At 30.0% G+C, this 26927-nt stretch overlaps 1 protein-coding gene across 1 annotated transcript in view; it reads left to right on the forward strand.

The window, feature by feature from the left end:
• The first annotated feature begins 1647 nt into the window (after positions 1 to 1647).
• The window catches only part of LOC131851058 (uncharacterized), an 86271-nt gene continuing 60991 nt past the window's right edge, over positions 1648 to 26927 (forward strand). Inside the window, exon 1 of the mRNA XM_059201479.1 lies at positions 1648 to 1838. The gene's annotated coding sequence lies outside the window, so the exon portion shown is untranslated. The remainder of the gene's footprint in view (positions 1839 to 26927) is intronic.

A 26927-nucleotide genomic window follows, 5' to 3' on the forward strand; every position in this document is an offset into this window, starting at 1 on the left:
ACGATATACATTTATACTTATAATTCAGGATATAGAGACAAGATACGAGTGAAACAAAGGTTTTTTTATTAATCGGTTTTCTATATATTTAAAATGAGAAATTCTAAAATGAGAATGCTAAGTTTGTGATTACTGTATGTAATCTGTGACATTCAACACCTATATATATATATATATAGTACATTGCTATAAAAAATTTAGTTAACAGTTATCAATCATAAAGGCATAAAAAAATTAGAATTAGTATAATTATGTAATATTATGTTATCTGTGGTATAATGAAGAATCTATTTAATAGTAACTACTAAACGGTAGAGAAAAAATATTAATACAAAGAACGGCGTTCATAAGCGGCTAATATGTCCTATATGAATTGATTGATTTGATTTGAAACCAATCACATCAAATACATTATACAAATACATGGACTTGTCAATTTGCTTAGTGAAAATCAGAGCACTCAGTTAGGTCACCGTAGAGTTATATATAATTGAAGTATGATCATTAAAGAAGTGATAAAGTTAATTAAAACTTAGAAGAGTATAAATGATGGCCTGAAGGCTCGGTAAGTTGCAGTGATTATGGTCATCCATATCGTTTGAATAATCGACTCTCGATGGGGAAGAAAGAGAACTATGTTAGATGGAGTGGTGAAAAAAATTGTTGGAATGGAACTATTATAATTAGATGGATATATCGACGTAGGACTGATGCTAAACAATGGAGATGAATGGGATAATGCAGGTTGAAATAATGCTAATGCAATACTATCAGCGTTTTAATCATCATTCAGGGATCAGTAACTGGATCACACCATCCATTAAAAATTATTTGATGTTAATCGCCTATTGACGTCCTAAAAAACTAAAAATTAGAATCACTAATTTAGAAAAAATTAAAATGGATTGTTTATTACTATTATATATGTAGAGTATTGTATAGTTATATGTATATGTAGAGTATTAAAAGGATTTTGACAATTGTTCATAGGAAATCCATTTTCGTGGTACCACGGTTAAAATGCAATATATGCATGAGATAACTAGGTATTCAGGTATAGCTATGTTGGAAGCCAAAGCTTTCATTCAGAAATGAAGCTCTTGTTATTGACTCGACCTGCGAATGTGACTCACTCACCGTACGCCCACTCTTTGGCTTCTAGTATGCAATTCATTCAATTCACACAAAAGTAGCGGGAAAATTGTAGTGTAAATCCTTTAATTAGTGAGCAAGGATGGAAATATATTGAAAATCGTCCAAACCTATATCTATATAGATCATGTTATGTAAACATCAACCTTTGACACTTCGATGGATGTTGAAAGACGTGGGCAGATGGGGCGGTCCTCCCGTCGCAACGTAGTTTAAACTAGCTATAAGTCACAGAATTTACACGTACGTAAAATATAAGTGTATTGAGTTATATAAGTATAATTTTGTCGCAGGGACAGAAAGGGCAGACATTTTTGCGTATTTATTTGAAGGATTATTTGGTGTGATATTATGTGGTATAAAGATTGTGGCGTAAGTGGCGTGACGGCAAGCGGCGAGCCGTGGGCGGCGCGCTGCGCGGCCTGCCGACGGTCGACGGTGCGCCGCCTCCAGTAGCTGCCGGCCGCCGCGTCAGTCGCACGTTGTACCCGACGGTAGAGCCTTTTTCCACTTCCCATGCGCCGCGCTCGCCCCTAGCGCCTCCGACAGCCCGCCAGCCCGCCAGCCAGCCAGCCGCCAGTCGTCAGCCGCCTCGGCACAACAAACTCTCGCACGGTGCCCTTGTAATACTATGTGTTTCTGAACGATACGCGAGGAAGAACGACGACGCCTCTCGCACATCACGCGTAAGTTCATCATTTTGCGCTTAATGTAACCTTGAATAAGTAGCAACTTAATTTTATTTTTTTGTGTATGATTTTGTTAATACAGTTTCATAATTTGCTGTATACTTAATCATAAGTTTATATTTTCAATTCGCAGGCTGAAAAAACTTTGTATATAGCTCTATTAATGCTTAAAAGCAACTATTTTTCTAAATGGATGCCTTTACATAAATTGAATTGTTTTTGGATCAATAAAATGATATTATGATACTTTTTTTAATAGATACCTATTATAAAAGCGATTATGAACTATTATAGGATTTATATATGATACTTATTGAAAATTATTCCTGTAAGTATAGATAATTAGATAGTAAATATTATAATTGAAGTGGAGATATAGATAAAATTATCTGTATCTACATTTGAATTTACTTTTGATTTTAATTATTATGTAATATTCTCCAAAAACGATAACTTGTAAAGACTATAAACGTATTATTATGAAAAAGATTGATTCCATTGATTGTCATAAATATAATAAAACCACTGACTGGGTCTAATATGTTTACTTTACTTATATTAGTAAAAAAATAATATTTTATGTTTATGAAGTAACATAAAATCATAAAATACTATATGTTTTATGATTAATTTATATTATATTTATCATATATATATAGTTTTATGTTGAAATTATGTTGGATGTATGGATTATGTTGAAAAAACGTTTCTATTAATTCTTATTTTATATATTTATTAATTAATTTCAGGCAACTAGGCCCACATTTAAATACCTTAAGACTACATATCATTTAATATTTAAAAACTAATTTATGGATATTGTCTATGTGGTCACGGCACTGAAGACGGCAATCTGATCCGATATACCACCTTTCGGCCAGTAGTAATAAACGCCTTGCAACTCACGTTGTTATGTACTAGAAATGATTTTTAGTACAGTAAGAACAGTAAACACAAATTCAGTATAGTATAATTTTATTTCAATTATATATAAGACAGCGGGTCGCAGGTCATCATCATCATTATTTTCATGGATATTTCAGAATTTGGGGTCAGCTCTTCTAATACTTTTACGCCACTATTGGCTATTTTATCTCATCTCAGGAATTAATTCGATCGTCAAAAGATCCTATTGGACCGTTCGAGCCCAGGTGGTCAGAGATCTTGTCTGGTTTATGTATCGACGTATCCATACCGAGGCAGACGGCTTTCTAACATTATCAGCTTCTATTCCGTATACTTTAAACATTCCTTGTAATAACTACTTGCAGACCTCACTTTACTATGAGGAACAAATATGCCTAAAGACCATGCAATAAAAACAAATAATTTTTACGAACTAATAAACGAATTAATGAAAAATCGTTATATGGTTCATTTATATGTGAGAAGTGGGAACAGGCTTCTTCCTGATTTTGCTAGATAGGGAGAAAAACAGAAGCGTTGAAGGCAAGTGTTGACGTACATCGGCCAAAGGGCCTTTTAAACCTACACTCGCATCACAAATCCCGGGACCTCTTCGGAGTTTCCCTCTCCGCCACAAGATTAACCCTTCACAAGCACGGTGAATCCATGGAATGCTAAGAAATTCGTCTCTATTCATTGTGGACTTAGTCAAGTTTGATGACACCCCTTTTTTATCTCAGTGAATTGCAATTTCTATTCATCACACTCTCTTGTTTAGCAACATTCGGACTCATAGAGTTAGCTTAGTCTTACCGCTCGTTTATCGCTTTTAATGAGCATTTTTGCATCACAGAGAATCTAGACATCATGTCATCCATTTGTGCCATCTATTTAGTTTTAATCTTGATATCTATCATATATTTCAATATTTAGTTTTGTGTTTTCTATGGAGACTTGAATTTACAGACTTTTTTAAGCGAGTTCCGATGTTTGTTAATTCCAGAAGAATTGCAATGCATGTGTTCAGTTTTTTGTCGGTTTATTTGTAGACTTCTATTTTTATAACTGCTTTCCACAATTTGATATCTTCTTGAATTTTCGGCATTTTCATATCATATATATATATGTTAATGTGCCGGTTTTTTTTTATCTTTAATTCTACTCCTAAATATTATTATGGACCACATAATAATATATAGAAGCAGGGAGGGACTTAGGGTAGAATCATTGGTGATTCATTAGTACGACTTAGACTTAAAATTGTTACTCGTTCCAACTCGGGATATCTAAAGTGAGTGAATATTTTCAATTTAATTAAAACAGTTACAAAAAGATAATATTAACTTTTTATGTATACAATGTATTTCTTACTTGAGGCTTGTATTAATACTAGCCCACCTACCTTGGTTTTGCGTAAGTCATATAAACTATGGGAGGGAGATCAATTACTACAATGCTAATTTGAAAAACTATAGAAATCTTATGCGTCGTTTAGAATGTAGAAACGAGAACGTAGAAAAAACTTTGCTTTTTACTATTTACCTATAGATGTAAGACAGAATGCAAACAAGTCAATGTAAAAATGTATTATTGTACATATCTACATATAGAAATACGTCAAATTGAATATTGTTTACTACATTTAATCAAAGTTACTTCGAAGGATAAAAAGATAAAAGTTAATATCCTTTTCAGGGATAAGGGAAAGAATTAGAAAAGATATTGTATAAATGTAGTAATCTCATTCCTAAAACTATGTTAATTGATATAAATATAACATAATACAAAAAAAATAAAGGGTTGGTAATCCTTGTTCTTAGTAATATAATAATAGAAAACAGAACGAGAGCAAATTCTGTTCATTATGAAGAAAAAAAAGTCCGGACATTGCTCCAATTTAAAAAAATCTTTTACAGTTTGGAACTTATAAAGTGAAATTGCTTATATATTATTATTATATTATATTATTATATAAGAAAATCACATTTATTGTATTTTAAAATAAACTCAAAGGAGTAAAAAGTAATTGTTTTTACAATCCTTTGATTATAATGCAATTTGACATAAAACAAATTGAATAACATTGCTGCGAAATCAAAATTTATTTCATGTCTCCGTGCTTCTAGGCCAATGTAAAATTTATTTTTAAACAAATTGACCGAAATACCATTATTTTTCGTTAGATTTTTATTAAACAATATCTGGGAAAGGCCCCCATACGTGACATAACAGACTTTGAAATTGAAACTGAATATCGGTATAATCGGCAATAAATTAAATTTTGTATTTTACTTATATCGATTTTGAATATATAAATTAGATTTTTACCACGCCTATCCACGTGTCGTACGTGTGACGTAATTTAAGTATGAGATGAAAGCCCAACATTTCTTCAATCCAAGTTTTAAGTATTATTCGTAATAGTATGTTAATAACAATAATTTACCGTCTAAAATTGGACAAATTTGAGGCCAGCTCCCATATCGTTCATTAATTGATTTCTATAGTCTGTTTTTTTTTAACTCGGAGACAAATTTGACCTATGTTACCAGATTTTATAATTTTTTATCTATGTAAAGACAACCTATGGTTGTGGCACTATCAGAAATAACATTAGTAACCCATCTTTATAGGTTACTCAAAAGTAATGTGTGGGTTTTTATTTAAAACGCATTAACAAAAAATTAATTAAGTGTAGGTGTTGTGTCAAAATATATTTTTTTAATTAACATATATTTCACTGAAACAAATGACCTTTGTATATTTCATAAAACATACACTTATTTAAAATATGTAGCTGTATGAAATAAAAAATAAATGTTTGTTTGTAGCTTACAATTGTAAAAATTACTTTTTAGCCCGACAATCTTCGAAGCGCAAAGTATTTGATTATGTACCTATGCTGCTTAACCAATACATGGACAATATGGACATAGAGTCTGTATATTTGTTGCCACTGTTATTGTTGCATATAATTACAAATATTTTTCAGAATTAATTAGAGGACCATTATATTTAAAAATTATGTAGTGGTGAATTTTGAAAGTTTTTAGCGAAGTTTCTTTTTCAATCGTAGGAATTTAGTATTTTATAGATTTTGTCATAACTCCATAACAATTTACACTTACCGTAAAATTTAGTAATGAATAGATTGAATAGAAATGCTCAGTATTTACTAGTACTAATTTTGTTTAATTACACATTATGTTACTAAATTAGTTTCCACAATATACCTGATAATCATAACTTTTAACTTTGAACTGCACAACCGAGGGATGTGTTCTGGTCTCTTCTCAGTAGACCAGAACACACCCCTTAATTCGGCGTCATGTCTAATTCAGTTCCCAGGCTCATACAATCACAAATTGTTTATGAAAATAATTTAAGACCTGTATATGATCGTGGCTTAATAAATTTATTATTATTATTAACTATAATTGTTGGAAGTATTTAATATCTGTCTGAAATTTTAAGTACAATGAAAGTTTAGATTGGTATATAAGTTTAATTTGGCAAAATATTAATGAATTTATAATAAAACTGTTTTATATATAACAATTTTATATGCATACCTAATTTCTAAGAAAACAAATTGAAAGTTACAGTGACTGAAAACAATTATGAACCTATTCTAAGAAAACAAATTGAAAGAAAAATTAAAAACAAGTTAAGTATGTGCTTTTGTCGAAAAACTCGGTCAATGGTCTGTTCAAAAGATCAATGTTTATTTACATAAACCGCATTCTGTGTGTGGTCTGTACAAAATTTAGACAACTACCTCAAACTAAGGGGTTTAGTTTCGCTTGCGAGATACATTAATACAATAATCTAATACTAATATAATGAATATTGTCTTTGGAGACTAGCACCCACATCTTTATTCTTAACTATAACGAATATGTTGTTATGTATTAAAAATATTTTCTATGATAGGGACTGGCATTTAATGCGGTACTCGTATTGGCTTGGCTATTGTGTGCACAACACACTTTGCACACAGCAGTATTCGGGCCTGCCAGTGGTTCTTAAAAAACGCTCATTATATATTGAGATTGGTATATACGTATATATGCAGGCGTAAATACGTATAACAATAATCAGTAACATTACCCAACATAATGAACATAATTTTAAGAAACAACAAGGTACACTTGATTCCTTAAAAAATGGTACAATAAAACATAAAAATTCTCAACATTGTAAGATATTAATACACAAAATATCGATTAATATTAGCATTCATTTCTAGTCACAGTGTACGCTGACCAGTGTTTTATCTAGCTATAGGTTTATCATATTTATTTTTATATAACAAACTATTTTTGATGTCGCAATGCCTGTACATTGCGACATCATTTATATCCCTTTTTCTTGAGAATTTTAAAAAATCCTTTCTTATGTATGTATCGAATGCTTGTGTATATGTGGATATACTCCATGGCTTTCTAGATTTGATTTGTAGCTCAATTAAATAATTGTCTTGAGGTAAACCAGTGTTAAATCTTCATATAATATGTCAGTTGAGTAAAGAATGATGATTTGTGTAGGTTTGAACACCTAGTTGATTATATTTGTCAGAATCAGCTATGAAAGGCAATTATGAGTGTACTGATGTGGGCGGTGATTTTCAACTTGAAGTCAGTTTTAATGATCAAAGGCTATGTTAAGTTTTCATTTGCTAGTGATGGAAACTAAGTATTTATAATATATATATTATACATCGTTTTAAAATTAACAAAAGAGATTCAGTAATTAAATGACACATATATCGCATGAATAAAACATAGTACTTAAACAAGTAGCATAATCACATTGAATTGTAATCGCGAAAGAGACTGGTATTGAGATACATGACTTTTTGAAGACGGCTAAAACGTCTTTTATTATTGGTAAATGTTTTCGTCATCACCGATCATTATATCCTTCAATGTAAATTTCTGAATATATATATATCTATGCATACATTTAATTATTTTAACGTCAACTGCATATATTTAATTTATATTTCTTTATTTATGATACCATTTATCATTACTTTTGTATTACCAATGTTTTATAGTTAGAGTTGATAGTTTACTAATTAAGTTGGCCTTTTAAATTTGTCAATAATATATATAAATACAATATTTCCTCATGGTTACGTGTGACCCTTCATAATATCATAAGTAATTTGAAATGAAATTGAAGTTACGTTCATATGAAAACATCTAATAATCACGTATTGTATAAATAGATTCTGAATCGATTCCGAGAACTTGATCTAAATAACAATCGTTCGATTATTAATATAGCGTTAAATACCCATTGATTATATAGGTTTATTTTAAGACCACTATTATTACCTGAGTATCTATTTCTAATTTTTCTACCTATAACTTGGTATACTATTTCTTGTCTACCACCAATCGTAAAAAGTATTAAAAGTCTGTCAGTTACAAATTCATATAGCAATATAAATCGACTCCCGTGAGAATAACCGTGTGAAGAGGATAAGATACAACGCTGTATTTTGTCTTTTTCATACGAATATTCCTACGGGAACCAGTTCATCTGAGCGAAGACTGAGACCAATATACAAATACTATAATATAAAGACAGACACTGAACACACTTCAGACTGAATATTGAATTATGACACGTACAACTAGGACACCTTTTTATAAATATGTATATTTATTTCCAAAAATGATTAGCTTTTTATTACAGATCTGTAGTAAAAAGTATGTATAATTTTTTGATCAACTGATGATTTACGTTATCGACGTATCTTCCACCAATGTCTATCACCACCGGAAAAGTAGGCGTTAAGATAGAATTACAAGAAAATATAATAATGTATATATTTTTATTCGCAATATTGCAATATCTAAAATATTGATTGATATTTGTGGCCAGGCTAGTTTTATTTTAGTGTCCGCTGACTGGTGTCCACTGCAGTTATAGATCAAGCATTAGACAGGATAGGATTCTACAAACACTAAGTTCTGATTTTCTAGGAACACATAAAATACTATAGGTATCGCACATATTTTCTCAGCGGCACCGTTTGTTTCTCGTTCGTATGATATTTTTTAATAAATCTTACATCATTATTTAAAAAAAAAATAATACATTAAGATTTTTAATAATTCTTTCTGAAGATACTTACATTTTACTTAACATAAACCTATACTCCACAGCTTTTTAGACTTTTATTATTTTTGAAGGTATTTGGTCAGAATTATCAAACAACCAGTCAGGATAAACCATTTTATAATGAAAGTATAGATAATATATCTTTGGTAATATGCAAGTATTTAGTTTATTGGCAAACTTTTGGCATTAGCCAAGGTCAAAAATCTACTTTCGATCTGTCTCTTTTACCTTTTATGCCTATCAAATTTTTATAAAGTATACCTTCGTAATTATTTTACGTTTTAGTGAAATGTAAATAGGTGTAATAAAGGTAACCAAAGGTATACTTAACAGTCGCACCATGCTATGTCTAACGAGCACAGAGCACATTTTATCAATATAAGTCTAATCAGTTATATTGATAAAATGTGCCTGAATATTACATGCTCTTTGTTATTACTAACAGTGAACGTTACCAGCGTTTAACGCTGACTTCGATCGGCTCCACTTAAAGTTATTTATACTGGTTATTTTCATAAGAGTAAACATTATTAATACCTATATGACGAATCCTATTTATTTGATACCTACTGGAACAAGACTAACATATATATAATAAACTACATAAACGTGAACTGTATCGATGTAAGGTTATAGGTTCTCGATGTGTTAAGAACGTAGACGAAATGTACAGGTCAAACTTTGAAATTGCTGCATTCTTAATCTACCCCAATGTGAAATTGTGTCCTTTCTTAGTTTCTTGTTGTAGTTTAGTCTACAGAATTGGATAGTCCTTACTAGATAAACATATTATTAAATTAGGGTGGCTCCGATATTCGTCGCTATGTATACGAACCATTAGAGGTTATATTAGACCATTGGTTACAGTTTTAAAATAGTTTAGTTAGTTTAGAACACAAGAGTGTTGTGTTCTTTTAAGTATTACTTCTACATAATGGAGTGATCTACATAAAGTAAAGTAAGTACCAGTCCAGTTTCTTCGCCAGTATTGATCGACATGCATTTGTCTAATAATTAGATTCATTATGAGTTTACATTGATGCCAGTTTATTGTGTAATTATAATTTACGACAAGTGACAAGTTTTTTAAAAACATTCGAAGTATTTTTATGTCTTCAGTTACTTTTATTACATATTGTATAAGGTTACCTGCTAATTACAGTGGACTGGTCACTGATAGCACTCATGCCGTCACTAATCCCTATTCAAATTATGGGAGAGATACATAGATTACGAATGTGTGGGTCGAGATTACAACCGCTGGTGGTGCTTTCATACTGTAACTGTGATGTAATAATATAATAATAATAATCTCAGTACAATTCACACAGCGCCATCTAGACCCAAGTTAAGCTAGCTAAAGCTTTTGTTATGGGTACTAGACAACTGATATAAATACATAGATTTTTTTTTCTTAAATACATACCTATTATACATAGAAAACACCCAGACCGATACAAACAATCACACTCATGAATACAAATGTTTATGCCGTGCGAGGAATCGAACCCGCGACCATCGGTAGTCAGGCGGTGTGCTAAACCGCTAGACCACCGAGGCCGTCAGTGATGTGCCTCTTAATTTAGATTATGCCTAGTGCAGCTTTAAAGCATATGATGTTTTACCACACGTCTCTCCTATTTATTATAGTTACAAATTTATATTTTAAAATTATAGTCAAGAGAAAGGGTTTTTAGAGGTTTCTAATTTTAAATCTAAATTAGACGAACACAAAAGACTTTTCAACTGAAAGTGAATTTTAATATGTCTTACTCATCCTTATTTATATTTACTATTTCTTGGTATATTTTGTCGGTTTATACCTTTATCGTAGAAAGTGCACTGACAAATATTAAAGTGCAAAAAAGTTTAAAGTTCAAGCATTTCCTTCAAACTTATGGAAATGTCATTGAACAACAATAGAAATAGCACATTCTATTATTAATTTAGATTATTTTAAGGAGTACAGTAAGATCATAAAGTATGAATGAGTTTAGCGAGGCAGACTTTGTACAAAGTATTCTGCGTAGGTACAGTGCAGCTTCCTTCAGTAATATAAGGCAGTGAAATTACGGTACAGCGATCTTGATCCTCCGTAATAGCGGTAAAGTATGGTGCTATATATATGTAAGTTTCCTATTAGATATTGTGTAATTTGTATATGCACATTAATAGTATTGAAGGGTAGGGTACTATTTTGTTCGTATAAAGAGATGTGTAAAAAGTGAATGTTGTAAATAATACACCAAAATCATCATAATACAATAATACATATGATATTAGTCGTTCCATATTCCAAAAATGGTGCTTCAAAGAGCCAAATATATTTTTTATTATCTCCCTGTATTGTATTGCTGTCCACGGACTTATGTCAAGGTCAAGAAGTCTGGCACTATTTGTATAATATTTTTATGTGTTTTTGTGTCTTATTCCACCTATTAATCTAGTTTATTACTTAGTATTACATTGCTATAATACTTTAATGAAATATGGTAAATTTTATATATAAGGGATATTTGTATATTTTTATTTAAAAAATTGGTAAAGATATTATGATTCATAATACATGTTACGAGAAACCATGGGGAACCTAATTTATATTAATATATTATAAACAAGTCAAGATTGTTACGTTGTAGGCAGATGCATTGAACTCAGAATGTAATGGACCATTTTTGGAAATATTTAGTAATAGAAAGACATGATATTTGTGAGCGTCGTAGGCTATATCTTGACCCCGAAAAATGAAAATTAAATTATACTTTTTCGTGGTAGTTATTAAATTAAATTTAACAGTTAATTAAAATATAAATAAAAAATTGTTACATTTAAAAAACCCCTTCACAGGGTACACCTGGTAGTTCGAGGCATTGTTAAATGTCGATGTCGTTTTGGATACAACGTCAAACGTTGAATTAAACAGGCCTACATTTTTATGGGTACATTTGAATCCAAAGTGGCAGGGGCGGCAAGCTTGTTGTTACAGGTTATTTTTCTGTTTGTAATAGGTAGGTGTTTCCCTCAACGGACAGTGTGTCTGAAATATAAATTGACATATGAAGTTAATTTTTTTGCTGTTGGCTAGACTTTAATTGACATCTTTTTATATGTAAGTCCGGATAGTTAAACACTAGACCAGTAGGGATGCTCTCATTAAAGAACAATACTAATAATAATTTTATTATATTTACTATAAGTGACGCGTGATCGTAAGTCCCCTGAGGGGCAATCACTGTTCATCAAATATACTATGAACACACCCATAAGGTGAGCCATAATTGTAATAATATTCATATTCATAGAAATAGAATATAAATGTATGTATACACAAGCGTTTTGTTTTTTAAGTTTCTGTCTTTGCGTTTTTTTTAACATCCAATCCAGCAGAAATTTTAAATTAAATATAGATAAATTTTAGTCGAATTATATAATAGTTACATAAATTTTGTTTAAAGATTAAGATTCCATGATGTTAGGCTCATGTCATTTGTCCGGATGATTACTTGACTGATAAATCTCAATTAGAGTCTTATCATGGAACTTGAAGGTTGATACAAAACGTGAATTTAGAAGTGTAATTATATAATACTGGCTGTGCCCGCAGTTTCATCTACGTTAAATTTAAATAATAAATACAGCCCTTGTGTTGTTCTGATGCATAAGCTATATAATTGTAAAGTTTAAAATCTTAATATAATAATAGCTGTATTATATAACTATAGTAGCTTGAAACTTATATTTAGTTCATCAACGTAAAAATGTCATTCTCTAGCCGAGCAAAACTTCAAAGAACATGAATATATTTTAAAAGTACTTTGAAGTAAATTTCGTAATCCGACCAAACTGGATACAGTGTTAATATCGGACTGTATTACGGTAAATTGTCAATGAAAATTAATAAAGAACGTTAGGTGCAGAACGAGCAATATTCTAGTTTCCACGTAGCAGGTAATGTAATTGCGGCCAGGATAGTTAAAGTATAAAACTCATTAGAAAGTTCGTTAAAATTACTGCAAAGCGACTCATTGTTATTAACGAAGAGACGGTGTATTTTTTGATTCCATTCAAAAATAACAAAACTGTTTTTGTTATGACTAACTAAATTTTCTACCAAAAAAGGAAGCTCTTCTTTCGACTGTATTTTTATTGTAACCTATACGAATTACAATATTTTTTTTTCAATCAACTATCAAGACTAAAAAAAATATACTTAACTAATTACTTAGTTATTTTGTGGAAAAAAATGGAGTTTCTAGCATAATATTATCACATAATTTTCAATGTTAAAATAATTATAGCGTATGTACCGATTTTATATTATAGAAGCTAACTTGTGGAACTGTGTGTGGATATATTGACCGACTGACCAACCAAGCAATAGCCATGGAAAATTTGTCCTTACTACTGTACGCTATGGACGTCACAATAATGCAATGACCTTTTTATATGGTTATGTAACGTGTTATGGATGCAAGTATTCTCTCCATAAAACTTACTAGAGCCAAATGAAACTATAATTGAGACATTAACAAGTCGTTAAATTGGATCCACGATGTAATAAGAACATGTACTTTATAAAAAGTATATACATATATAATCAGAAATTTGTTTGTAATTGATGAACATATCATTTAACTTATATTTTGCTTTCATATTGATTAATAATGAAGATCTGTTGTGACATTTCAAATATTACGTTTTACAACGTTGTTAGATTTTCATTTTATTAATAATGATGTCAGGTATTTGGTATATATTGGTATTACTGGAAATCAATTTATATAAATTAAGTAGGAAGATAAAATTTAGAATGATTTGTTAAAACTATTAGTGCATTTAAAATTGAATTATATAAATGAATACTATAATATAATAAACTAGAAACATTTTCAAAAGTTATGATATAGTGAAGCCTACTGGTAGAGGTATTTTCATGCTTAAAAGGACTATTCAACAACTGTATAAATTGTGTTACCTAAGTAAAGAATTTTTAATTAGTTACAATTACATAAATATAATATATAAGAAATATCAACTCTATATACTAGTAAAAGTATGTATTATAATAAAATGACAACTATATAGCCTTAATTTAACTATGTCTCTAAATCAAATCACTTTAGCATTTAAAATACAACCAGCACATCCTGTGCTCAAAGACCGAATGCCGAGGCTTACAAAAACCCTCCTTTTATACAGAGAAGATATGAAATATGTGGGGGTTATACGCAACTAGTTTAACGATATCGAGTAATAATGAAACTACCTTCTTTTAATATTTTAAAAATAACAGATTTTTCAACAATATCGATGTGAACCCTAACAAATATGTATGTAAAACTGGCCCAATGTGTAATGCCAGTATTCTATTAGCGGCTATGCCGTATATCGTGACTTTTATATGGAATTATATATATATTTCTATACATATAGCTAGAATGGGGAATAAGTTGGGGGCCCACCTGGCCTAAGCCTATAAGTATCCGTCGCCCATATGTATACATGAACAGCAACATGGACATCACGTTATTGCGCCCGTGATATAACCCATGTGTTGTTATTTCGGAGTACTAACATATTATTCATCCATATCCTAAAATTTCACTGACCTACAACAATTAGAAAAATAATCCTAAACTATTTAAGAAATAAATTATACATAGAAATGAAAAGTATGCTAATACATATCAAACTGGCGGTAAAGGTAACATAAATTTTTCAAAAGCAAAAATAAAGCTCAGTTTTCAAGTAAATTCTGTCCAATCTGCAGAAGAGATTGAAAATAAAAATGAACTTTTGTTTGAGTATAAAATTTTGTTACAAGATGTCTTTTGGGAAAGAAATTCTATTAGTTTATGAATGGGCACTCCCGTTAAAAGCGCGGTGCAAAGATAGTCAGTCAGTATATTTTATTTGCCCTTCTAATTTAAATAAACCTCAATTTCGGAGTGACCTTTTCAGTGAGTAAAAATAGAATAGAAATATTCACACAAAAAAATGACAACGATCGCCGGCGTCTGGTAAAAAAAAGATTATATTCATGTATGTTACTAGTATTTCTTCATAATATCTACGTATTTTGTATTCATATGATATCGATATGATTCAGCAAATAGCTGATTGGTATCAAAGGAGAACCGTCGACACATCACCTCGTTACGATTTCATCCCGTGCCATACGTCAGCAGGTCACGGAAAAAAGAAATCTGTGAAATGGAGCTTGAAAGTATCATTATTAGGAAAATTGTTGTAATCAGTCACGTTATTTACGTAAGAATAACGTACGTCACTGGCCTATTTTAGGAATGTTAATAAATGAGGAAGGTTAATAACGAAAATCTATGTGACATCATCAATTATACTATTACTTTAAATTATTGATGCATTCATTTACTTATATCATTTTCATTAGTAAGCTTACATAATTTTGTGATACTAATAGGTCCTTATTAGCAATCAATAATCTTATAAAACTTTTTTACAGTGATACCAATAGTATTGGGCCTATCAAAAAAATTATGTTTGATAGGCCCAATACTCTTATTGCCTATCAAATATTATCATTCTTATGTTAGTCAACTGGTGTTTAGTCGGTTAATAAAAATACAATAAGGTAACACTTACAGCACATAATCTTACTATATAATTCTTCTATACGCGTGTTTATCAATTAATTTTTCCTGTTTCGATTTGCATGATTTTCTACTTTTCGAAGGTTTCCCTAATATAATTTATATTTATATTTTAGTTTATTATATATTGTAAGTTTATTTCTAAGATCTGCTGAATATGTTCTAACTATATTTATTTTAAAAATGAGTTTCTAACTCTTTTTTATAGTTGCCTTCCTTTCTCTTATTTTTATAGAAAAATAATTGTTTAATAAATGCCAAAGTCTGTATATATTTAAAACAACAATTTTATTTCTTTGTGTAAATTTCTGATTTCATTTAATAACTTAAGACTTTTAAGACTTTAAATGAAATCAGAAGTTAATTTCCTTTACAGAAATTTATAAAATGTGATTGAGAACAGGCGCCTAGTTAGCCTTATAACTTCCATGATACTAGTTTCACGCCATATTTAAGGATGAGTTATAGAATTTTAATGATACTTATATTTAATTAAAAATGACAAAATAATAAAATAATGAAAAATTGTTTTGTGTATATTTTATCCATGTTTATTAATCAAGTAACTAATCTAAATCTCTATAGTGTTCTAAATTTCGAAATTCTATGTACATTTTCATGTCTGGTTACTTACTATTTTGTTCCTGTCCCTCTTATATTTATTTTTACTCTGATCTTCATGTAAACATTATTAACTTTTTGAATATATTACTGTACTTTTGTGTAATAAAAGTGTAGTTAATATTTTACTTGTGAATTAATAGTACCTCATTTATCGAACTTGATCACAGGTTCGCTTGAAGTAATGTAAACTTTATATAATAATAATAATAATCTCAAACAATTCACACAGCGCCATCTAGACCCAAGTTAAGCTAGCTAAAGCTTGTGTTATGGATACTAGATAACTGATACAAATACATAGATTTTTTTTCATAAATACATGCATATACATATAAATCACCCAGACCGATACAAACAATCATATACTTATACTCATGAATGCAAATGTTTGTGCCGTGCGAGGAGTCGAACCCGCGACTATAGGACGTAAAGCGGTGTGCTATACCGCTAGACCACCGAGGTCGTCAAATATATAAAATATTTACGACTATATATTTGTAATCCCTTGTATAATATAAGTATTTTATTATTATAGTGATAGTTTTTGTCGTATTGTCAACTTGTATTCGTACCTTCATGTCTGTATACAAAGGTTTTTTCTTTATTATATTTAATATTCTATCTAGATTCTACTTAAACCAATACTAAAAATGAAAGATACTAATTAGACTGGTTATAATGATCCAACTTCCATGTAATAGGTTGTTTACTATATTGATAAACACGTATAGTTAATTGAGAAGCTGTCAACGTAAATTGATTGTACTGTAGATGTTATACATATAGTTTTCTATGAAGATCTGGTTATGTTTTACTTTTATAATTCTTCACTTTTCTGGTTCTTTGTATGTTTATATTCTCAAGTTTATAATCTTTTAATATTGTAATGTTTCTAACACTTCTTTTTATTTTATGGCTGATATCAAATTCATAATCTATTTTTAGGTACAAGAAAACTTGTGAAATTATTATTTACAATATATATATTAAACAAACATATGTATACAAATTCATTTGTATTAAATAATATTAATATTAATAATATTATTACCCACACATGATTACATGAGAAACTAGTATATCTAATAATTTATTTAATATAAATTGCCATTTAAAAATCAAGACTTAAATTGAAGTAATACCCTGTTGACGCTACTCTTTAATAATTAATAAGTATGATTGATAATTTGAGTCCATAAACGAAATTAAAAGTGGATGTTATCCACTACATCAAGGTTTTCAACGAATTGGTGGATTAAATCGTTACTATTTCATTATGTATTAATGTCAGTTTACACTACTCAGAATATTACAGTAATTTTCAGTCTAAAGTTAAAAAACTGCCAAGCGTAAATCTTTAGTGTATTTAAAGTAATAGATAATGAGTAGTTTTGTAAGTTCGATAGTAACTATGTGTTCGTGTAAATGTGTTAATTATAAAATTGAATAAATTACTTTTGCAATGTTGTCTAAAATAGTAGAGCTATTTATGAGAAATAAATAGTCAATTTCAAGTGTATGTATTTATGACGACATATAAGGACTTTGGTTTGAATATTTGATAGCTTTTTATTTCGTAAGTTTGATATATTAAGTGATTTGTTAAAGAAATTAATCTTTAAATTCTGTGACAATATTATATTTTCTGTCTAAGAAAAGTTATAACTAGTACAAGTTATAACTAAATTTAAGGGATCTTGTCTACTGTCCATTTAACTAAGGAACTCTAAAAGAACACAATGGTATATCGCGTGATGTGTTAATGTAGTCAAACTACCCGTGTTACCCGACTTTTCTAATTATGTTCTCTAAAAATAAAAGTTAGAATTGCCTAATATAAACATGTAGTGTACATATACCTACATATTTAAAAATTAGTAAATGTAATCGTAGAAAAGTTGGGTACTACCTTTCATAAGCAGACTATGTTTATATTACTTCGTTTGAGAAATGGGACTAAGTATAATTCATTCTTGTAAATACCGTCAGAGAGGCACTTTCATCCATTCATCTCAAATCATGTTTTTGAAATTGAATAGGCAAGCGATTTCATTCAAAGTACTAAAGATTAATTGCAAATATTTTAACAATATTACATAATCAGAGAGTTTATGTTACTTTTCATTTCCATCGCAAATAACATCGTTCTTTGTGAATAAAGAAATTAATATTCAATCCTGTTATCATAACTGTACTAATTTATGGTACCTACTTATTAGATGGATTGAATTGTTAATTATTACATTAGATTATCTAAATTATGTATTTCTCTATGATATACCTTACCCATGTTTACATAAAATAGCTGGTTAATTCTCATTGTATGACTTGGAGCATGTTTCATATACTCTAAGGAACCCTGTAAATTAAAATATAAAAAAAAACATTTGTTCTGACTATCAACGCTATGCTAAGTATATAAATCTGGTATTTTTAAGTATATAATTTAATAATAATACTTCGAACAACATACATAACGCCGTCTAGTTCCAAGCAAAGCAGAGCTTGTGTTATGGGTACTAGACAACTGATATAAATACATAGATCTATACACTTTTTTTTATAAATATATTATACACCGGAACACAAGTCCCGGGAACTGCTTGGAGTTATCTTCTCTGCCACACGATGGATCCGGCATCCGCGCGGTGAAACCATGGAATGCTAAGAAGTTCGTCTCAAAGCTGTAAAGAATTTATGCAGTGCTGTAACTAGGGTTACAGAATGGATGAAGATAAATATGTACGTAATACATGTATAAATCATACAGACGGATACAAAAAATTCATACTCACCAATAGAAATATTTGTATCGTGTGAGGAATCGAACTCGTCACTATTGGAAGTAAGGCGGTGAGCTAAACCGCTAGACTAGCGTGGCCATATAGGCCTGGTTTTGGGGCTATTTGAATGATAATTTGATTGATATAGCTTAAAATTATCATAAGTAAAATTATTAGATATTATTTTGTACTCAATTGCAATAGTAAATAACATCTAAATAAATTAGGACTCTCATATATAGAACAGCGAATATATTGAATGTACACATTTTCCCGAACGAGAGGTAGATAGTTGACATGCAAAGCGCAATGTTTCGTTGAAAATGTATACGTGACTGCCAACAATAGGCGACATACTGTCTGTACGACTGAAAAGAGATTTAATATAAGTATATATATTTTATCTTCTAACATATCCCTCTGGGGTTGATAAACTATCCCCTTATACATCCAAGTACCACTTGACGACGTGCTTGAAATAGAAAAAAAGGAACTGTTAAGTTTACGTACCGCTATATGTATTCAAATTAATGTAGTCTGTAATGACGATGGCGATATTAATTCAGTTTCACAGTCCTGGGTTAGTGATCTTTAAATTATAAATAGTTTACTATTCGTGTCGTTATGCAGGATATCCTAATTTAAGAATTATAAACTAAGTGCTATATCAAACTCATGCCGGAAATGCAAATAATTCAGGAAAGATGTTTTCTAAATTGATGAACCAGAGAATCGAACCTGAAATATTATTAGTTCACTTTCAGCCCGATGTTATTCCTTCTGGTTCTAGAACCTAAAATGTGTACACGCTTAGTCTCACTTCATTAACAACAATTGAATTTACGCAAAAAAATATATATTGTAATAACAGTTTCTGTACTGCAATTTATAATAAAGTTAAACATACACATATTTCTGACAGAAAAACTTTAATATTATATTGAAAATTGTATGACAGAAATACGATTTAATAGGTAATTTTAAATGTACTGAAGTACTACACATTTTATTTGAAATATTATATTATTAACGTATTCATTTCTGTTTTTGACAGATCATGGATATATAATTATTTCGCGGATAGATTGAAAAGAATCTAATCCTATTGAAAAATGAATTTTGTTAATAGTTTTAGTGAGATAATTTCTACAAAAAATATATAGGGCCTTATTTTCAAGCCACTCTTATATACCAAGAAAAATATGTAAATAAGTAATGCAAATCCCTCTAAGATTATGAAAGCCTTGGGTCTCTCTTTAAACGCAAATAAATATGTAATCATTTACTTTTAAATATAGGATATTTTTGCCACTTCATTATTTACTAGTATGTAGCTATTATTTTATTCGCTAGATAAGTGATAAGCATACACAATGAATATTTATAGTATGAAAATTTTTACCTTTAAAAAATTCACTAATAAAATCAATTTATAATTAACGAAGCGGATGTGACAACAAGGACGAGATATAAAATGGGAGGAATAAAAATGGGAGGATTTATGTCTGTATAGAGTATTTAGACGTCGATTATATTTATATATAAGATATTAAATTCTTCAGTTTGTTTACAATAATATACTACCTGAAATATGAGAATAAAAAAAGTATATCAAAAGTTTTAAGTTAGTTTTATTTGATTAAAATAATTATTTATAACAGAAGTACAATTTTATATATTACTAGCTTAGGCAACTTCTTCTGCATCACACTTACTTGACATCATATATGATATCATTATATTTCATATATATGACAGAATATCTTTTTGCATTATAGCCTAGATGTTATTCTGATGTGTAAGCTATATTCCTGTAAATTTTCATTAATATCAGTTCAGTAGATTTTGCCTGAAAGAGTAACATCCATTAATCAATACTCACAAACTTTACATTTAAAATATTGGCACAGATAACATAATATTACATATGTTAGTAAGATTTCCACTTATATGTAGATTATAGATCCATGTGTATATTATATACACTAGATTGATAAATACGAGTAGGTATATAATCCTTACATATGTTTAGTAATACGCACACCAAAAGCGATTGAAACGTCAAAGGCACTCAGTAAGCGTTTAATCCGGGGACAGTTTCGCTTGATTTGTGGTTTTTAACTGTGAATAAACAAGAGCAAACTGTGTGACCGCTAACGTTACCTCGCCTCACGTCTACTCTCCCCTAGCGCTCGTCCAACCGTTGTAACTCGCCCATTTATTTATAACCAAACTGATATTCGGTTCTTGAATGCCAAAATATAGGATGCGTTGTCTAGAGCAAATAGAGTGCGTACTCAATATATGATTATTTTTTAAATAGAGTAATTTTAGATGTTGACTTGTGTACTACATATATATATATATATAGCTACTCGCCCCGGCTTCGCACGGGTGTACATGTATTATAAATATAAACCTTTCTCTCGAATCACTCTTTGTTAAAAAAAACCGCTTCAAAATCCGATTCGTAATTATAAAGAATTAAGCATATATAGGGTCAGACAGCGACAGCGACCTTATTTTATACTATGTAATGATGATGATAGATAGATTTACATATAATAAATGGCTTGACAAACGTTGTTTTGCTATATAATTGAAGTACTAATATCGCTATTAAGGGTTATACGAAAAAATGATAAAAAATAATTTCACTTCATTGTGGAAAATAGTCTATGTCCTATTCTCAGACCCACTAAATATACACAAAATTTCATAACAATTGGTCAAGAGTTCTCAGGAGTTTTGTTATGAACAGTGTGACACTAGAATTTTATATATTTTATTATAAACCCTAAAGAATCTAACTAAATGACAATTGTGATCTAGATGACTCAATTGCTAAATGTTGTTTAGAATGACATATAATGGGATTAACTTATATAAATAGCACTGGATATAAATACCAAGAAAATTTAAAACTTACGATGTTCATCATTGAATAACACACACAGCACTTATGCAAATTAGATAATCTTACCGATTTCATATTAATTATAAAATCTGTAAAAAAAGCTAATTACACAAATCTATTAACTACAATAATGAATAAAACAATACGTTTAATATAAAGAGGGTATATATGGCAAAGCAAATTCATAACATTAACATTTTCAGTTGTGTCGTCGCCAATTAGGTCAGCGGCACAACGTCTGAGCTTGCAGGCCAATTCGTCTCATAGCTCTCCCAGTGACTGTATTTAACTCATTACATGTCAGTCCATTTCATTCTCCACATGAATTGTACTAGCAGATACAAATTGTTTGTCTGATTTATTTGCATGATATAATTCAACAGCCACACAAGGAAGGCTTAGGTAGTGAATATATGCATATTGTGATTGTACCCAGATTGTTGTGTTGTAAACATTACAAAAGATATTTACATATATGGTCACTATATATTAGATTAGGCGTAATATCTTTTATCGAGATGGCTTTGAACACTATTGAATCAAGGTAATTTTGTCTGGTTATTGTAACAATAACACAGGACAATACACACAGCGCTATCCAGAAATGTAGAGCTTGTGTTGTGGATATTAGATAACTGATATAAATACTTAGATACATTTATTTTGTAAATACATAATAAATACGGTAATTGATAGAACTCAAATAAGCACTGGAGTCATTTATACATAATAATGAAAGAATCAAAGAAATCATTACTGTCGACATAAGAAAATAATTACATAAAGTAATTTGTGGGCTTCATTAAATTTCCCAATGTATGTTGTTTAAGTAAGTAATGGTATCTTGGCAAAGGTAAAAAATATCATCATATTGTTTACGTTAAATAAACTAGTGTTTCAATCGAGATTAATATGGTTAGACTTCTGTCGTCGGAATAGGTAATATACAAAACTATTTGTTTAACTTCACATACCCATATAAAGCTATAAATAAAATACCTATTCGTTTATTTACACACACGACCTAAATTTTGTATATACAGACTTTTAAAAGCAAAAATGCCAGTCATAATAATATAAACATTTGTTAATTAGGTAAGTATACAAAAGGTTGTTTATCGTGTAAGCCGCCCACTAGTAACAGTTGCCTTAGAATGAATGAACCTCTAATGGAGCGTGTTAACCAATAGCCGCAATTTGCAAAACAAAACAAAATATAGCAGTTGATCAAAAGTAGGGCCATTCAAGTTTTTTGTTGCGTGTCATAAATCAATACTAAAATGGAAAGGATCTGGGTAAAAGTTCTTTAAATGACGTTGGTTTCTTAGTTTTGCATAAAGTTCAGATATAGAGCCAAGTAGGTTGATAAATATAAAAAGCTGCTGGCGGATTGGTCGCGTCATTTACATCTTCCACGTCTTGTCTATTGTATTTACTAAAAGCAACGTTGTATATACATTTTCATATTATGAGCAGCGAATTTAATGCATACGATATTCTGTGAATAATTTGTATCATATAATTAAATCCGAAATTATGGTAGTTTACATTGAATTATAATATTTAGCTACTATTTTTGTATTCGTAGGTGTTTTTTATAAATATCTCCTTAATTTAAAATACTGGCCTTATGGATAGTTACAATAATAGTGATTAGTAAATGTAGTAAAGCAATAATTGTATGGAGATCTATACAACCTTTAAAGAAATTAGACACAATCTTAGGTATCGAAACATAATGACGGTTGTTTTGGCGGTGCTGCGTATATCAATAAAATGAAATAGTAAATCATATGTTACCTTTCTTATATAGAAAATGCTATTTATAATAATTAAATTCCAGTGGTATTTATAATAATTAAATTCTACTGATGTGTATCAAATACATCTAAATATATATAACTCAAAGGTGACTGACATAGTGATTTATCAACGCACAGCCCAAACCACTGGACGGATCAGGCTGAAATTTGGCATGCAGATAGATGTTATGACGTAGGCGTCTGCTAAGAAAGGATTTTGATTAATTCTACCCCCAAGAGGATAAAATAGGGGTTGAAAGTTTGTATGAAACTTTGTCAATTTTAAACCGATCGAGCTGAGACTTTGTATGCATAAAGCTACTATGACGTAGGCATTCCCTAAGAAAAGAAACAAAAGTAAAGCCGCAAAAACTATACCCAATTAATAATAATAATACTTCTTAACGCGAGCGAAGCCGCGGGCAAAAGCTAGTATAGTTATAAACACTTAATTTATTCTTTATGTTTTCAAAAACATATTAAAAATTTTAGATAAAAGTTACAGTAAACAAATTACATGTGTCTACAGAGAATCTCGTTTAAGTATATTGGAATTATAAGAACTTCGTTCGTTTCATGAATAACATTGTAAGGAAACGAAATTCGTAAAAGTTAATTTTATCACTATCATAATGTCTCATTCAATTCTGGGTACAGGTCTTTCTTCGTGAGAGACATTACGGTATTACGGCGATTGTCTACTTTCCTAGTCTTTGTAAGAAAATTTAACTTTAACAGCGGGAATAATGAAATCTAGGTTGTACAACGACGATAAACCGTAAGCAGGAGATAGAACAAGTCATCACAGCTATCAGTAAAATAAAAATAAACTAAAAGTCGAAATGCTTCAATAAATCACCTTGAGTACTCGTAGTTTAGAAATAGATTCCATCACGCCTTGTGGTTAAGTTGTGTAGAGATAGATACAGTTTAGTCGACTTATTTAAGTTAATCAGGAAATAGCCTAACTAGTTCCGGACTTACCGCCGGATAAGTCCGGAACTTAAAGAAACCGTTCTTTAATTGCGAAGCGGTTACAACATCACTACTGCTACAAATAGATAATTTTGCCTAGTTACATTTTAAATAAGCACGTTTCACTTCTGTCGTTCACGTTATTTTATACTCTACTTTTTTATACACGATTAAGATTTCGTAGAAAATATAAAATGTAATAATACATATCAAAATGTACACAGATAGATCTCAAACAACTTTTTAGGTCCCTATAGTTATATCACGACACAGTCAGTCTCATGAAGATGTGAATCACACCGAAAAGATTTAATGAAACCACAAAAAAAATGTTTAGTGTCTCGAAAAACGGAATATAAAAAGCACTACAAATAAAAGTAAATGAATGCTTCTTATGTTTTGCTTCTAGGGCCTTCATATTTTTATGTAACAAAGTCTTTTATTTAAGAATTACTTTCTCTATGTGGTGTCGGAACGAGATTCACTGTAGTGCATGAATGTTAAATTTCGTTATAATGTTCTTATCGGTGGTAATATATTTTTAAAATGTCTTCAACCATTTTAATTTCTTATATATTTTGTCAATTTTCTCTTCATCATGTCAGTTTCGTGCCCTTTCTGCGCTAATAAATCTTAAATATTTTCGTTGTTTTGTAAGTATTTATATTCGAGCGTGGAGTGAAAGTTTTAAATTGAGTTTCCACTGATGTATCTGAATCGCAAAATTTTCTTTAAGAGCCTTTTTCAAAAAAGTTTAATCGATATTATTAAGTTTGTAGAAGATCTTGGAATCTACAAAATGTCATAATAAATCTTTATTTCTATGAGACAGACATTCTAAACGTTAATTTGTGTAAAAAATATATAAAAAATTGTCATTTGCGCTTTGTTATATTAATTGATTATATTTACATATATATTGTAGTTTTAATTGCGGCTTGGATATGGCAATTTTTACATATGAGAATATGAATCAGTTTTAATCGAGCATGAGTAATTGGTATTTCATACTAATATTCTAAATGCGAAAGTGTGTTTGTCTGTTTGTCTCCTTGTTATATTTTTTCGAGTCAAATTAAAACAAGCCAAACAAATATTAATGAAATTTGATATGAAGATAGATGATATAATAAGCAAGGACGTACAGTCATTTACACAGGCTACAGTCATTTTAAAAAAGCGAACGAAGTGTATAACTTTGTTTGCTTTTTTAGCAGCTGGTTAAAAATTTATAGAATTGTTGTTTTCTATAACACCGACAGCGATACATCGCTGACACCAATCTGTACCATTGACCATGCAACTCTATATATAAAATGTTAGTGTTTATTATTATATTCGTAGTTCGAACAGTTCAGTTTATTTTAATGACATATCGTAGCGTATGTGGACTACGTAATTCTTGATGTGTGTGGTACAGTATTCATGTAGTGTAGGTGATATATTCACCCGTATTTTTAAGGCAGTAAAGCTATCTGCAAATTACGGGATCCTACCTGTTTGCTACGAAAATGGCCGACGCCGCTAAAGTGCTACGAGTTGTTCACGAGTTAGAATTTATCTACCTTGACTGCGTACATAAATCACATCTCCACTGGACTACGGTAGGATTTTGATGATACTTTAGCTAAATATGTATTTCTCCCGTAATTATTTAAGTTTACTTATGTAATCTAAACTTAAATAAAAACTTGTTTTGTAATCTGTATTTCGGTTGAAGAATAAGGCCAATATATTAGTTCTCCGGTATAACAAGACATAAGTTGAATCACCGGTATCACATGATAACAGTTCGTAGTGCTGTTCATGTATAATATATAGATGACGATTACCATTTACCATCAGGTGAGCTGTAAGTTGTTTAGGCATTCAAATTACATAATGAAAAGTTCATTCGTAGAAAGTGGTGATGGTAGAATTTTCTATCGACGACATATTTTTAGCTATATTTTTATTACTCGAAGTTGTGGCATACTGTACTACATACCTATATACAATACTTCATATATATACTTTATATAGTGTAACTTTTATGTTACACTATACTTTTTAGATTGTAATATGATGTTAAAACAATAGACATTGTTAATGATTTGTTTTGACTAGTATTCCTATATTCAATAGGATATCAGTTGTGACAATGAATGAAAAGATGATGATCCTCTGTTACGGGAAATCAGACAATGAACATTGTAATTTGTGCGATGTAGAACGCAATTGTCTACGAACACAATCCTAAATGTTCGTTCCAGCCGAGATAATTTGGAAACTTTTGTTTCCTTACTTACCACCTATCGCTACTTTATACAAAT

The sequence above is a fragment of the Achroia grisella genome, unplaced genomic scaffold (genome assembly GCF_030625045.1).
Source record: "Achroia grisella isolate CSIRO2021 unplaced genomic scaffold, CSIRO_AGI_Agris_v1 utg780, whole genome shotgun sequence".
Classification (NCBI taxonomy): Eukaryota; Metazoa; Arthropoda; class Insecta; order Lepidoptera; family Pyralidae; genus Achroia; species Achroia grisella.